A 16,720-nucleotide genomic window follows, 5' to 3' on the forward strand; every position below is an offset into this window, starting at 1 on the left:
CAGACTTATAATATAAAACAAAATAAATAAATAAAAACAAGAAGCTTCATCCACCTGAACTCATAACAGGATTGTGGAGATGCCATTGGTCTTCGTTCAACTGAAGTTTCTCCAACCAGCAAGAAGATGTACTCCTGCTTCAATCACAGAGCACCTTATGTAGCACAAAAAGTTGGTCATTAAAATTTAGCCAAGTGTAACATCTAGAAAAAAGACAGATTTGCAAATACAGTTGGGTCCATCTCTGAACTACTTTGGAAGCCCAGCGGCACTGCTGGTTAGAAAGTATTGTCTCATCAATATCAAGTCAGTCAGCTCACATTTTTTGTAAACAGAAGCAAAGTTACAGCTGCCTTCTAGTATGTTGTAGAGACCCTACAGAACTCCATAACTGTTTGAATTGTGTCCACAGATGTGCCCTCTCTTATCAGGAAATGAGAGAGTCTTCATGTACTATATATACATAGAAGGTTAAAGTAGCAATAGACTATTTTAGTAGAAGATGGTTTCTGGATTTAATTTCATGCTCCTAATTGAAAGCCCTGTAAAAGGTTTAGAGCATATTGTTCTATTTAACAGAAGATTGTTTTAGATACTGAAGAACAATAAAAATATAATGCACATTGCTTCAAGCTTTTCATTATGAAAGAAGTGTAATTTACCACAACTCTTTTCTGACCTGTCATACACTGAGGAAAATTAATGAAGGCAAAAAAGTAATGACTCAGAATTTTCTCAGGTTTACATTTGGCAGTCTTCACACAGCATTGCTGCCTAGAAATTGGCGAGGGTGAAGGTGAAGTGGCGGAGGTTGCAGTCATTAAATTTAGAACAAGGCCTTTATTTTCTTGTCAAAGATGACATACATTATTGCTCCTGACTTTTGTGCAGCTGCACGCTGAAGCACAATTACAATATGACATTTTTAGAAAATTAGAAAAAAAAGAACAAAAAAGTAACCCAAGAATTAAACTTGAAACAATGGATTATACAGAGCATAAGTCATTTTTAATAGATCCATCAGTCAAATTAATTTGACTGATTTATGGTGCCTTACATTATGGGCATTTTAAACTGTAAATTATCAAAGTACAACTAAAATGTGTCACAAGCAAATTAATAAAAAAATCTGTTGTTACAGAGATAAATACGTACAAAAATAAAGATAATTATATAGACAAAACAATTTAAAAACAAAAACCAAAATTCATATAAGGTCACTGTAAGGTCCTTATTGTCACAAGTTCAGAGTAAAGTTACATTCTTGCTTGCATGATCTGATCAACAAGAAACATTGTTGTCACTCTTTCTGCCATGATTAGTGAAATGAGGCACCAAATCATATTTTTACTATTTTATCATAAAAATTTCACACTTAAGTCTGCTGCTGCTTAATTATTGGAGACTGTTGTGGTATGTAGATAATGGTTTTGAAAACAGGGGAAAATTAGTTCACATTTTTGTCTATTTAATATTGGTAACAATTAGTCATATCCATGGATAATAGTGATAATAGAATATAATTACACGTGTTTGTAGAGTTCATAACATTCATGTTTTTAATAGCATTTTTAAAAACATTGTTAAAATGTGTGCCAAAATGAGCTTGTGATGGTGAAAATTGCTTTAATAAGCAACAGGTTACAACTCAAGGGATGTAATAATATAATTTGTGTGCTGTTTAATGCTGTTGGTTGTGAAAGGTGTATTGCTAATTGTATATCACATTTCTTAAGCATAACATTTTTGAAAGAAGTACTCAATGGAGACTTAAACTGTGTATTTTAGTTTTGAGATAAAATTGTCACAGGCACTAGATTATGATGGATAGCAGGATATTGAAGCAGTTTGCCAATATATTATAATGTCTGATAAATATCAAATCATTATAATCTGCAGATAGTGCAGCCATGAGGCTATTTTTAGTGTAGCATAAATATTGAGCAAGTTGTTTATTCACTGTAGGCCTGATGGCTTACGTAACTCCTTTCCTCTTCAAATAAATAGATGAGTTAAGTAAGTGTTAATTTCATTTTTTTTTTGCATTTTTTATGTTGACCATAACAAAGACATTAAATTTTATGTTATGACTGCAAGCAGCAGGAGAAGTGAGGTGTAGTGTAGGTTGTGCGAGCAGATCAGTTAGACACCAAGTTCTCTGATGCAAGCTTGCAACTTTGTTTGTTGTGCTAGGAATCTGTTTTGCCATCAAGGACAGCTATCAGATGAAGTAAAGAGAAAAATGAAATATGAGATAGCATTTCTTCAGGTAAATTTAAAAAAATTAACTACTCCAGACCTGAAGTCACACAGAATGGGAGTTTTTCAAATTTTGATCCATTTGTGACACCCCTCAAATGAACTGAGTGAACTTTCCCAACAAATGTTATTGAGGAATAAGTACCATATTTCAACAAAATTAGTTCACTGATTGTTTCATGTGGTCATACGTGACGACAACAGTAGATCCTTCTCTCATTATATGCAAACACACCTATAAAATCTTTCCCATAATCCCTTACTCAGATTATTAGTTAAAATAATGTTATAGCACTATTTCACCGAATAGCCAAATATACTTCATTTAAGTTCACTTTTGACTATAACAGGATTTTCATTTATTTATTCTGAAGCATAGATGAGAAGATTGACTATTTGGCAGAAGATATGCAAGCAAAAAAGAAAACAAAAAACTAACTATTTTTTAACTTTTTCCATTAGTAAATCCACCTTATTAAAACTGCGAAGAAGGGCTGGCAGACTCCCAAATGTAATGATATTTAAGGGAGCATTTTTGCTGACTAAATACTCTATAGTAAAATCTATTATTTTTGTTATACTGTAACCAATAATATATACAATGAAAGAATGAAAATAAATCCTTATATATATAAAAGTGTATTGTTGATATAATATATGTTCCATACTCATAGAGAATCCATAAAATGTTTTATTGACATCATACAAAAGTGTATACACTTTAGTGGAAAAGGGTTAAAGGTTATTCCCACACTAAAAAGATGCAATGTATGAGCTGTATAGCCTTCATCAGGTGTGCCATCACAACTTTTTTGTTCTCTGTGGATACACACTGATGCTGCACTACACTATACACTTTAATACTGTACTTAAGGAATGTCATTATATTTTCATTGATCCATGTATATATTTACTGTGACAGCTTATTTCAATGTTGAGCCTATCATTGCTGTTTTTGTAGCAAATCAGTAATCAAGAAGTAGAAAGAGTGTCAGTCCATCAGAGGGCACACTTGCTCATTAGCAGGAGTTGAGAGTTAATTCTTTTGAATTTATCTGTTATCATTATTTCAGTTACATTTTACACAAAATTTAAGGACCTTAATTTTCCTGTCTATTTATACTGTAATATGTTCTTATATATTTTATTGATAATTCAAACTGACTTAGACCTTTGGGAGAATCTTGGGAAGACCCACACAGGCATAGAAAATCTACATACTCCTCAATGACTGTGGCCAGGATTAGAACCTAGAGCTCTATAGATTGCCAGTGCTAACTACTATACTACCATCCTCTACATAAGAAATGCAAAATATATAGAGTGGATATACGCCAATGAAATGTAAACTTTTATACATATAAAGGATGACATAAAGACAAATGATGTTAAACTTTTGGTTCATCTTTAATAAGATCTTTAAAATATTTAGATGAGTCCACACATTTTTCATAGAACTGAGATCTAGTCTATGACGGACCAATTAAAGAACATTGACCATCCCTTTGTTAACCTCCTTATTGTTTGACCCTAGCATCAATCAGGCTGTCAAAACAGTGCCAAAAGCGCTAGTCCAGTGTGTCGCTTGGGCAATAGTATAGGCATGTCTCACGTAAGACCTGAGGTTTACCGACAAGAATCGCGAATAGCGTGGCTGTCGTAAAATTCCTAGAACAACACAGTGATTATATAATCCAGCTCGTAGGCAAGGCATCCAGTTCAAACTCCACAGCTCAACAGATAAATAAACAAGTGCCATGAAAATGCTTACACTTAAGCTGAAGAACAAATGATATAAAATAAAAACTAGTCACTGTTCATGCGGCCATCTGCTCCCCAACACGTCACCCTGGCACAAAGGTTCAGAAAAAAAGTTAAGCGTCCTGAGTATTAACTGGACAATGGTGTAGATGCATCTTCTCCTAGCCTCAAAATGGCGTCTTGTAAGAACAGCCTCTCATCAGCAGTGATGATGAAGTGAATTTGTCTTCAGGCAGTGGAGTTGAAACATTCAGTGAAACCAAAAGTGATTCTTGGAATTGGAAAGGGACACTTGCGTCACTTGCACATGTGAAACATGCTGTTCATATTATTATTATTATATTTTCTACCCTTCTGACTTTGTATTTTAGTGTTTTGCATGTTTTATAGTAGAACGGTGAGATTTCATAAAAATGTAATTTATCCAGCCAAAAAGTACAATGATTTTTACATGTTTTTTGAGAAAAAATTGAATGCTAAGGAGGCTACGCCATTCTTTGATTGAGTTGTCTGTGTGATATGGGAAATTGTTCTTCCATCCAGCCATTATCCTACCCGCTATATCCTAACTACAAGGTAACGGGGGTCTGATGAGCCATTCCCAGCTAACACAGGGTGCAAAACAGGAAACCAACCCCAGGCAGGGTGCCAGCCCACCGCAGGGTATTGTTCTTAAAAATGTGAAATTCTTTTATAACTTCAGCTTTCTATGAAAGGACAACTTGTTTTGCACCCAAATGTAGCAACAGCAAGTGTGTGTGAGGGTTATTGTGATTCAGCGATAGACCAGGAGATGATAAACCAAGAGCGAGATGTAGTCAGGCAAAGAAAGAGAACAAAACTGTGAGATCGAAAAGGCCTGGAGGAACTTTAGGTCTTTTACTTTTTTCTTCTTGGGAAAGGTGCTATTCCATTCATCCAGCTATTCCATTCATGTCCAAGTACAGTATTTTAGTAAAATATAAAATTTATAATAAACACTCACAGGTGTAAATAAGATCAGGTTAGAAGATAAACTGCTGACCCTTTGTTATTTGCATCTCATTGTTAACTGACTGCTAGTTAAGAAATCAAGAAGCAATTAAAACCAGAAAACAAAGTAATTTAAGACTAAAAAGATCAATTAGGGGCTGGGATTCTTGACAAGTGACTTAACTAAACTGAAGCATCATCACAAATAATTAGCTTCTTATTAACACATTGGGCTGAAACAAAACCTACAGTCACTGCAGCCTTGCACAATTGAACTTGGCAACCCCAAGACTGGTGAAATGACCTGTTAGTGAATATCTTTGGACAATTTCCAATACAATACTTGTGTATTTGTCAAGAATTGGGGCCATTTCATTCCAGTGGGTTCCTCTTGATGACTTGAAGACTGGAGAACGGTATGATCTTGCATTCTGGGATGTATTTGCCTGAATCTATCCAGGGACATTGCTGAGGCATAGAATGTTAATCTTGTAGACTTCCATTTCTTTGTTGACTTGGCCATGGGGTAGCATATTTTCTCTAGCAATGTATGTATGCATCTCTTTTTGCGGACACAACTCTAGTTTTTGGAGATGTGACTTCCTTCAAGTGGCTTTCACTGCTATCCACTAACGATATACCAGAGGGAGAATGCTATTGCACTTTGAAATGATATTATAGCAGAAGAACTCTTTTGCTGGGATAAGATGGTGTCATGACCAACCTGTTTTAGTCACTTTTTGGGACAAGCAGAGGATACTCTAGTGCTTTTTTACCCCTAGTTCAGGAATGGTGTATGTTATGCATTATGTGAAAAATGTCGCATACAACTAACCAGATATTGGTGAAGCCTACCAATTTAAAAAGGGGCATTAAAGTTAAACTGAACTATTTGGATAAAAATTGAGTTTAAAAAGGCACATTCCAGACCAAAATGGTTAATTTTTGTAATGATAAAGACACTGGAGTATAATATGCCCCAAAAAACATACAAAGTGCTAATTTGACTAGGCTGTAAATAATTGATCATTGCATTATTAGTCCTTTCGTTTGAAGACACCAAAGTTTCTTCTTTAACATCATGACTGTGTACTTGTAGTATTTTTCCAAATATGCATGAAGACAAGGTTTATGTTCATGAGGATCATTTTTATTGTTTTATGTGACTATTGTGAAAAATGTATTAGTGTATTGCGCTTCAGTTCATGAAAGAGTCAGGATTAAGTTGCTATATGTTATCTCTTATTTCAGGGGATTTCCACAAGACCCAATCCCTCTTAGGAATGGTGCAAAAATTAAGCATTCCAATATGCTTATTTTTTGTGCTTTGTTTGAAAATCCTGTAGGTCTATAAGTCTTGGAGGACTGGTATATCCCTGAAAACAATCAATCAGCAGCTGGCTTCCCTTTTTTTTTAAATCAAACTCTTGGTTTAATTGACTTCTTGTTTACCAGTTTCAGCAATTCCCAGGTGGATTTAAACACCCCTGCAGTGTGTGTTTTACTTTCTCACAGATATCTGGGAAACAGTCTAGTTTGCGGTGTTTTATTCACAGTAGTTTATTGTGAATCATCTATATGCTTGCTAAGCAAGCTTTTCTGGCTAAATTCTTTCTGAAAGGGAATTCTTTCACAATAGCAGGTGCAGGCACAAATCAGTTTGAAAAGCAGAGCAGCAAACTCGTTAATTATGAGGCATACCCTGGTTTGTTCATTACAGATTATGTGCTTCGTAAAAAGCATTTTAATAGTAATTTATGGCCAGCATTTAACTAACAAGCTGGATGACAATTTAATGTCTGTTTTCAAAATGACATGACAATATAAATATACATATTCTCAAACATTATACTCTGGATTAATTCTGTATCCACCTTCTGAGAAAACAGCCGGTCAAATCACTGTTTAATAACTGAGGCAACCGTGGTCATTGACTATTATTAAGTCTTCTATTCTCTTCTTAGAGTTTGGCAGTGGTGATTAACATTTCTGGCTTTTTACTGACATCAAAACACTGGACAGAACTTTAGGTAGGCGCATAGGAGACTTTAGCATCAGCAATGATGGACCCAGAGTAAGGTTTAGATTGTACTTCACCAAAATAATGGAACCCCAGCCTAAACTGTACTTCTGTGTTGAGTGCTCATGAGGGAGCCAGAAGGTTAGATTAGTCAGATAGAGTTGGATTTGTTTTTTCCTAATGAACTTTAGTTTCTCTGCAGGCCGTGTAGACTTGAGTTTTTTCCTTCTGTTGCAAACTGGCATTAGCTTGCTATGGTTGGGCATTAATGTGTACTTATGATTTAAATAAAATTATAAACTCACATCCATAGATAAATGCAGATATGTATAAATGATAATTGTATTATGCTGTTTGTTGACTTTGTTGTTTTTAACTATTAAATGTTTATTTTATTTTACCTATACTTAAAAGAGTTAATGGAGTTCTCAACATGAATAAAATGAATACAAATATGTAAAATATAAACTCATTGTCATGCTATTATATATATAAACAGAAAAATAAGCAGGAAGTCAATTAAAATAAATTTCAAAAGAAAAAAGAGCAGTAGAAAATATTATATGTCATTACCTATATATCTATATTTTTAAAAACATATATAGAAGTTAAAGCAATATAATTTGTTTCCCATTGTTTACATTGTACTTGCTGTGCAAATGTACTTAAGGGTAGTACTATTCATGCCAAATTAGGTAAAATTACGCTCACTCACATATCTGATTGCAGTACATAAGAAGTTATTTATTTACTTCAATGTCCCTGCCAGCTTCTGGATTTTATGTTGGGAAAACATTTCATGCTGTTGGACATAGATCGTCAAACACATTGAAACACTCTGTTTCTAAACATTTCATTACAGTTCTACAGTGATTTACACATTTCAAGAAACTGTGAAACCACACCCTCATCTGGGGGATAATAATAACCTTCTGCTCCATAGGGAAGCTTATTGGATTTTCAAACTCAAGATTATTTACTTATCTGTTTCAAATGAGGCTAATGGTCTAATGGGTTTGATTGGATCCTATAAAGTGACCCTGCTATTCTTTTCTCCCTACTCATTTCCACTATGTCAAGTTTTAGACAGGCATTGGACACACAATCAGCTAAAGGTAGATTTCACATTAAACTGCTACTCTTGTAACATGATCCTTATTCCTGTGTTCTTTGTTTTTTCTTAGAGCAAAACCATGAATAACTTGAATTTATCTGTAAATTCTGTTTATTGCGGTGGGATGAGCCCTTTCTCCCTTTTTTCAATGTTTTCTTTATAAACAGTATAATCAATCCTCTTTAAAAAAAAAAAAAAAATTTCTTTTTCGTGAAGTTTCTTTAATTGCTTTATATCAATTACAGCTCATTTTAACAGTCTAGCAATTATTTATATATTCTCTATTCTCTCTATTGGACCATTAACGTAAATAACAGGCAATCCACCGGAAGCTAAACATTTTCATAGCTTTGTACTAGGATGGGAGACCAACCAGGAAAAGCTTGAGTTGCTGCTGGTTGAGGTGGTGGCAAGGCCTGAAAGGGGTGCTTACTCTGTGGCCTGAATGTGGATCCCAATGCCCATCCATCAGATGAGATGAGGCCTGTTGGGGACTGGACAGGTGAGGCGTTTCCAGATTGAGGTGCATGGAACATCTTGTCTCTCCGTCATGATGATCATCTTCCTCTGCTGTCAGAAAAGCTTAGTAAAGGGCTGGCACTCTCTGAAGAGTGCAGATCTGGGACAGGCCAATCTCTGTAGTTGGGTACACCATTTATTGGTCTGGTTGCTCGGATGGTTGTCATACTCAGGGAGTAGCTGTTGCTGTGGTGGATCAGCTCTTTCTGATGTTGTCCGAAGTCATGCATTTCAACGAGCGTATTATGAGACTCAGATTAAAGCACTCTCTGGGTGCCTTGCCTGTTTTCTCAGTGTATGCTCCGACCGCAGTGAGTCATGTCTCAGTGAGTGTCTCATGGGTGACTTCAGTGTGACCACTGGCACTGATAGGGCTGGCTATGAGGATTGTGTCAGTTCCCATGGGTCTGGTGAAAGTAGCTCCATGTTCTTTGACTTTGCAAAAGGACAGAGGCTGCGGATCGCTGGATACTGGTTCCAGCGCCCTGAGCTGCATTGTTGGACTTGTTACTCAAATACTGTAAATGATGTAAAAGGAGATCAATCACATCCTGGTGGGCAAATGCTGGAGGCTGCAGGGTCTACAGACGTGCCCAGTTTGTGAATTGTGTCCACAGACTTCTTGTGGCTACTCTGAAGATCCAGCTTAGGCCCAGTAGGCTACCACCTACTAGTAAAATGAGGATGGACCTGGCCAGACTCCAAGATCAGGTTGTTTCTAACAAGTCTGCATGAAGTTTGTGTGAGGAACTTACAGACTTGGGTGCAACTGCTGATCCTAATGTGATATGGGAGACCTTCCGTGCCAAGACCCTGAAGGTTGCTGAGGGTTGTGTTGGTGTTACCAGTATTCCCAGAAGGAGATGTTTCATCTCACAGGGCACTCTGAATATCATCAAGAGGAGTTGCAGTGCAAGGCTTGATGGCAACTCCAGTCTGTACCAGGAACTGAGAAGGACGACGGTGAGGGCTGTGAGGGAAGAAAAGGAGGTGTTTTTTAGAGGAATCTATGAGCAAGTGACAAAGCATCTATGGTCTAGTGATCCACGTTGTACTTACAGAGGAATCAAAGCATTACACGCATTCAAATCGGTTCCTCAGAGAGTCCCAGTCAGGTTGGCTGATGGAACAGTCCATATAGTTAGGACATTGGATATCTTTGGGTCCATGGTTCTTGAGGCTGATCCTTTAATTAGTTGTGAACCACCCAACCTCACTGAGATTGCACAGGTGGTGAACCAGCTGAGGGTAGGGAAGGCTGCAGGGATCTGTGGTATCTGGGTGAACTTCAACAGGCTGGTGGCAAGGCTGTTCTCCTGGCATTCAAGCAATCTTTGCTTCCATGTGGGAGACAGGCATCATCCCAATTGACTGAAAAACAGGATTTGTTGTCCCTATCTGGAAAGGGAAGGGTGATCGCCTCGATTGAGGCAACTGCAGGGTGATAACATTGCTCTCAGTGGCGGGTCTTTCTAGGGTCATCCTCACTTGCTCACCTACCTGCAACTGGAGCAGTATGGTTTTACTCCTAAGAAGTCTACCATCAACTGCATTTTGGAACTGAAGGTTCTCATGAAGTGCAGATGCAAATATCTGAAAAGTTTCTTTGCAGCCTTTGTCGATTTTCGTAAAGCATTCGACTCAGTTGATTAAGCTGCCCGTGGGACTTTGCAGGATCCCCTCAAAGTTGCTGGAAATCATAGCTGGCCTGTACACTGGTTCTGTGAGTGCTGCGAAGAGTGGAGGCAGAATATCTGTGTTTTTCTCAGTTCATTCTGGGGTTCATCAGGGGTGTGTTCTTGCTCCTACTCTGTTCATTGTTTGCATGGACTGGATGTTGGGCCGGGTTATGGGGTCCAGGGTCGTGGCTGTGGGACATCTCTTGGTGAACAGAGATTCACTGATCTTGACTTTGCCGACGATGCTGTGATGTTTACAGGATCAGTGGATGTTCTGATTGGGGCTCTTGAGAGACTGAGCGAAGAGTCTGAGTGTCTGGCCTTGCGAGTGTCCTAGATAACATCCATGATCCCGGCCTTTAATGACCTCTTGGGTGCAGCCATCAGCAGTATGTTTGTTTGCGAGAACGTCGATCTTCTTGAGAGGCAGTGACATTCATATCTCTGGTGACTCTTCCTATGAAGTCAGTAGACAGATTAGGGGAGCATGGTGGGGTCATGAGGATGCTGGAAAGGGGTGTGTCATTATTTGGTGGGTGTTTTACCTTAACTCTTACATTAACCTAAGTTATTTGTTTTAATTTTTATTATACACTCTGCAGAACTGCTGAGCATTTCCCAATTTTGTTTTTATGGTGAACATTCTTCTGCTATGCTGTTAGAAAACAAATGGAATTACAAAAAATATTTAAATAACCTTCCTATTGATTTTGCACTATGTAAACATTGTGAACGCTGGCCCCGGCACAGACAGACGGACATCAATTTGTCACCCATCACACTGTTTATTTACACTATATACAAATATAAAAGTCCAGTGCACACTCACAAACCCCAGTGCCTCTTGCACTGATTCCCCCAAAGTCCAGGGCCCACAGTCTCTTTGCCTTCCTGGCCACCTCCCGTCCTCTCTCTCCAGTTCAGTCTTTCTGCCTCCCGACTTCCACCACTGACTGGAGGGAGGCGGCCCCTTTATGGGGAGCCGGATGGGCTCCAGCTGCTTCCCGGCACTTAACGGTGGCCACACCCCTGTGTGGCGGAAGTGCCGGCTGTGCACCCGGAAGCCGTCCGTGTCTCCCCGGTCGTCTTCCCCCCGGCACTTACTGGTGTGGCGGAAGTGCCGGGCTCCCGGAACAAACAGGCACTGGGGCGCCGCCTGGCGGTGGCCACGGGTCCCTACAGGGCTGGGCTTCCAAGCCCTGTACCCGAGGCCCCCTGTCTAACCAGGACGGACGCCCCACTCGGTCCGAGGAGGCACACGCCCTCCTCCGGTCCTCTAAGTGTCCCGCCGGGCTCCATCCCCGGCCGAGGGCCAAACGGGATGAACCGGCATCGGGGCGCCGCCTGGCGGTGGCCACGGGCCCCTACAGGGTAGGGCTTCCATGCCCTCGACCCGTGGCTCCCAACAGGACCAGGACGAACGCCCCCTCGCGGTCTGGAGGAGGCACAAGACCACAACATATATATATATACACAATATACTGATGAATGGATTTTTTAGTTTTATTTTACATATTTTATGCAGCTCAAATAAAATTGTTAGGGTTGACCATTGCTTTAGTTCTATACAATCAAGGGAGAACATGCCGCAAAAAGAAAACTGCAAAAATACAAGTATTTCAGAAATTTTGTAAAACACAAGAATAAAAAAGGATAGCTCACTAAATGAAGAGATCTATTAAAAGTAAGAATGATTCATAGATTGTGAAATTAGTAAGAATAAAAACCCACAGCCACAGGCACACCTCAGGACAGAAACTGGGAACCACTGAGATAGGCAACACCATTTGACCAGTTCCATTGTCTCATTTGTGTATGCAGACTTTTCACATTTTGTGATAAGACTGACTTAAGTAACATGCACATGGAGTTCACTCAGCGTACAGCAATTAGGACACAACACTGGGAAGCACTGTTATTCCGGTTGAGGGCATTAAAGGTGTCATTCAGCTTTACCCAGTACCTACTGTCATACAATTAACAGCCAATTACAGAAGCGCTGACTGATACCCATATCTTAAAAATACAAAGAATTGTTAATTAACTAATTTGCTTATTTTACTTACTTAACCCCACTTGGTACATATAGCCCATGTGTGTTATATTTTTGAATTGGTGTTCCTCTCATGACAAACTGCTTCTTTATTTTCCTAAAAAAAAATAAAAATATACCTTTTTCAGTCATGTTGGAACATATTAAATTTGGAACACCTCACATTTTATTAAGAAAGTTGCTTTAAAATCCTAATGTACTTACAGCTTTAACAAGGAGAAAGGCTTTAAAATAAAAGAAAATACACATTCACTACCCAGTGTGAATAGAGTTTGCTTGGCATATTCTCTTTATTTCTGTATCAGACTAACACAATTTAGGGTGGCATTTCTGCTGACTCAAGCCTCCCTGTAAATTCTTCTGCTGATTGTTTTTGTTGTGTGTGTATGTGTTTTTTTCTTTCTTTCTTTCTTTAAATAAAGTGCTGCACAGACATTTTATTTATATTTTGTTTGTGCACTGGCCTTCTGGTATCAGAAATTAAGGTACTGATCACACACGCTAGCCTTGTACAAGATCAGACATCCCGCCTCAACACTTTTTGGTTGTAATTGCAAAGTTTACTAACCATTAAAGGCTTTTTTTTGACAACCTCTGCTGTTTTGTCTTAACCAACAAGACATTTTTCATCAACAATCTTATTAGTGATAGGAAAATTTATTTTATTACACTAAGTGAAACGTGGCTTAGCTCAGATGGTGCAGCTGTTTTAATCAAATCTGTGCCTCCAAATTACAGCTTTCCTCGTGCGGATCGCCAAGGAAAGAAAGGTGGTGGCTTTCTAAAGTCTAAAGATGTCAGTTTTGTTAAATTCAAGTCCTTTGAGTATCTTGCCTTTGTTATTCATGGAGTTTCTCAGTTTCTAGTATTATCCATGTATAGACCTCCTACATACAATGCGTCTTTCTTTGAGGAATTCTCAGACCTGGTGTCAATTATAATTACGAAGTATGACACACTCCTACTAGTCGGTGACTGTAACTTTCATATCGATAATCAGTGTGACCCAAAAGTAAAAGAATTCATGAACCTCCTGGACTCTTTTGATTTGAGCCAGCACATTAGTCAGCCTACACACAAAGCAAGTTATACGTTAGACTTCGTAATTAAGTAAGTAAAGGACTAAAAGTTGATATGAAGCAGATCATTGATATTGGTCTATCAGACAATTTTCTTTTACTCTTTAGTATAGAAATAATGATAGAAAACATTCACAAGAAGCATATTGTTAAAAATCGCTTCTTTGATTCATCAGCAGCTTCAAAATTTACAAACATTCTAAGCAATCAGTCCGTTTATAGTGCTAACTACAATAGCAAGAATAATGCAAAAAGTAGGGTGGAAAAATTTAATACTAAGGTGAGAGCTGCTGCTGACATAGTTGAACCTTAAAAGACAGTTAAAAAATCTTCTAGCTTAGTTATACTAACTATCCACTATAAGATATTGAAGGTTAAAATAACAGAATACAATAACACAGTCCATCTTGAGAGGCGCTGCTATTTTTCTAGAATTATAAATAACAATGCTAGCAATTCCAGAGCCTTATTCTCTACGATTGATTGTCTGCTAAACCCAGCTAACTTAAAGGAATGACTCCAAAATACTTCCAGTGAAACTTGTGAGGCTATTGATGTATTTTTCAATCAAAAAATTAATGATATTAGAAATAATATAGTACATCTCCTCAACACTGCAGATCCTCTTAAACCCCAGTACTCCATTATAAACAAATTTTACCAGGATGGATTTACCCAATTTATATAAAAATAATTTCTCAACTGAGACCCTCCACCCGCGTCCTCGATCCAATACCAATCATTTTTTTCAAAGAAGTATCGGGCCTGCTAATTGATAGTATTCTTGACATAGTAAACTCGTCATTAGATACGGGGGTCTTCCCAGACTGTCTTAAGACTGCTGTAGTTAAACCCCTACTCAAGAAAAATAATCTTGACTCCTCTTCTTCTGAAATTTTAGACCTATTTCTAACCTGCCTTTCTTACGTAAAATTCTAGAGAAGGCAGTCATTATGCAGCTAAATGACCACCTCAATAAACATGCTATTCTTTATAAGATTCAGTCAGGTTTCAGAACAAATCACAACACAGAAACTGCACTTGTTAAAGTAGTAAATGACTTGTGGGTAAATGCAGACAGAGGCCATTTATCTGTTCTCATCCTCTTAGATCTGAGTGCCGCATTTGATACCATTGATCACAATATTCTTAGGAATCGCCTGAATCAATGGGTTGGCCTCTCTGGCAGGGTCTTAAATTGGTTTGAATCCTACCTGGCAAGCAGAAAATTCTTTGTTAGTTGTGGTAATTATAACTCAAAGACACATGATATTCTATATGGTGTTCCACAAGGTACTATCCTGGGTCCGCTGCTCTTTTCGATCTACATGCTTCCGTTAGGTCAGATTATCTTGGGGCATAACATGAACTACCACAGCTATGCTGATGACACGCAGCTGTATTTATCAATAGCACCTGATGACTCCGGCTCTGTTGTTTCACTAACACAATATCTTACTTGTGTTTCTAATTGGATGAATAGTAATTTTCTCAAGCTAAATAAAGAGAAAACAGAAATTTTAGTGATTGGCAATAATGGATATAATGAGGTTATTAGAAATAAACTTGATGCATTAGGATTAAAAGTCAAGATGAAGGTAAAGAATTTAGGGTTAACTGTTGACTGTGACCTGAATTTTAAATCACATATTAATCAGATCACTAGGACAGCATTTTTTCACTTAAGAAATATAGCAAAAGGTAGACCTCCTATATCATTGAAAGACGCTGAGAAATTAGTTCAGGCTTTTGTTTTCAGTTGATTAGACTACTGTAACGTACTCCTCTCAAGACTACCCAAAAAAGACATAAATCGTTTGCAACTAATGCAGAATGCAGCTGCTAGAATTGTAACTAGGAAAAGAAAATCTGAGCACATCACCTCAGTTTTGATGTCACTACACTGGTTACCTGTGTCATTCAGAATTGACTTTAGAATACGGTTTATGGTTTACAAAGTATTAAATAATCTCGCTTCATCTTATATATCGGAATGTCTGACACCTTATATTCCAAATCGTAACCTTAGATATTCAAATGAGTGTCTGCTTAGAATTCCAAGAGCTAAACTTAAAAGAAGCGGTGAGGCGGCCTTCTGCTGTTATGCACCTAAAATCTGGAATAGCCTGACAAAAGGAATTCGCCAGGCTAATACAGTGGAGCACTTTTAACAAAAACTGCTAAAAACACATTACTTTAACATGGCTTTCTCATAACTTAATTTTAGTTTAATCCTGATGCTCTGTATATTCAATTAATTATCATAACTATTCATGGTGGCTCCAAAATCCATACTAACCCCTACTCTCTCTTCTGTTCTCAAACCGGTTATCTGTGGCGGTGACCTGCGCAACCACCACCTAATCAAAGCACCATGATGTTCCTACATTGATGGATTAAAGGTCATAAATCCACATGACCATCATCATCAAGTCCTTTGATTAAACCCTGAAGACAATGAGGATGGAGCATTTATGTTAGGTAGAATGCCCAGATGGGGCTGGGCGGTCTCATGGTCTGGAACCCCTGCAGATTTTATTTTTTCTACAGCCATCTGGAGTTTTTTTTTTTTTTTCTGTTCTCCTTGGCCATCGGACCTTACTTTTATTCTATGTTAATGAGTTTTGTCTTATTTTAATTCTTACTTTGTCTTTTTTCTCTTTCTTCATCATATAAAGCACTTTGAGCTACATTTTTGTATGAAAATTTGATATATAAATAAATGTTTTTGTTGTTGTCTTCCCAATAAACTAACTCTGTTTCAAAATCTATTCAAATTAAACTATGCATTTTTGTTACACATTAATTGTCTTATATGATTATAAGTGTATGTACGTTCATGTTCGTTGAAATAATCAAAAATGGTCCTTAAGGATGACAGTGTACTGAGTGCCGCAATTTCAACAATCAAAAATCTTTAAAGTATAGACACCACTACTGGTGATAAAACAAAGTTCTCTAATTAATTTTATGAAAAGGGTTCACATACTGAAAGATATCAGAAGAATTACTCTAACTCCTTCTACTAAGCTGATAAGAGTCTGCTAGGGCCTTCAGTTTAAAAAATTGAAATGCTGTCTTTTAAAATCCATCTGTTCACTCTGTCATATTTGGGCTGCTGTGTTGCTGATTAGACTGCCATCTCTTTTCATTTTTAACCATGCCGATGATTGTATTGCATAATTTATTCTGTATTTTGAACTTACTAATAAGCATCACACAGTGAATGTGTGTGATTATTTTAGAGGTGATTCTATAATTGTA

The sequence above is a fragment of the Polypterus senegalus genome, chromosome 10 (genome assembly GCF_016835505.1).
Source record: "Polypterus senegalus isolate Bchr_013 chromosome 10, ASM1683550v1, whole genome shotgun sequence".
NCBI classification, from domain to species: Eukaryota; Metazoa; Chordata; class Cladistia; order Polypteriformes; family Polypteridae; genus Polypterus; species Polypterus senegalus.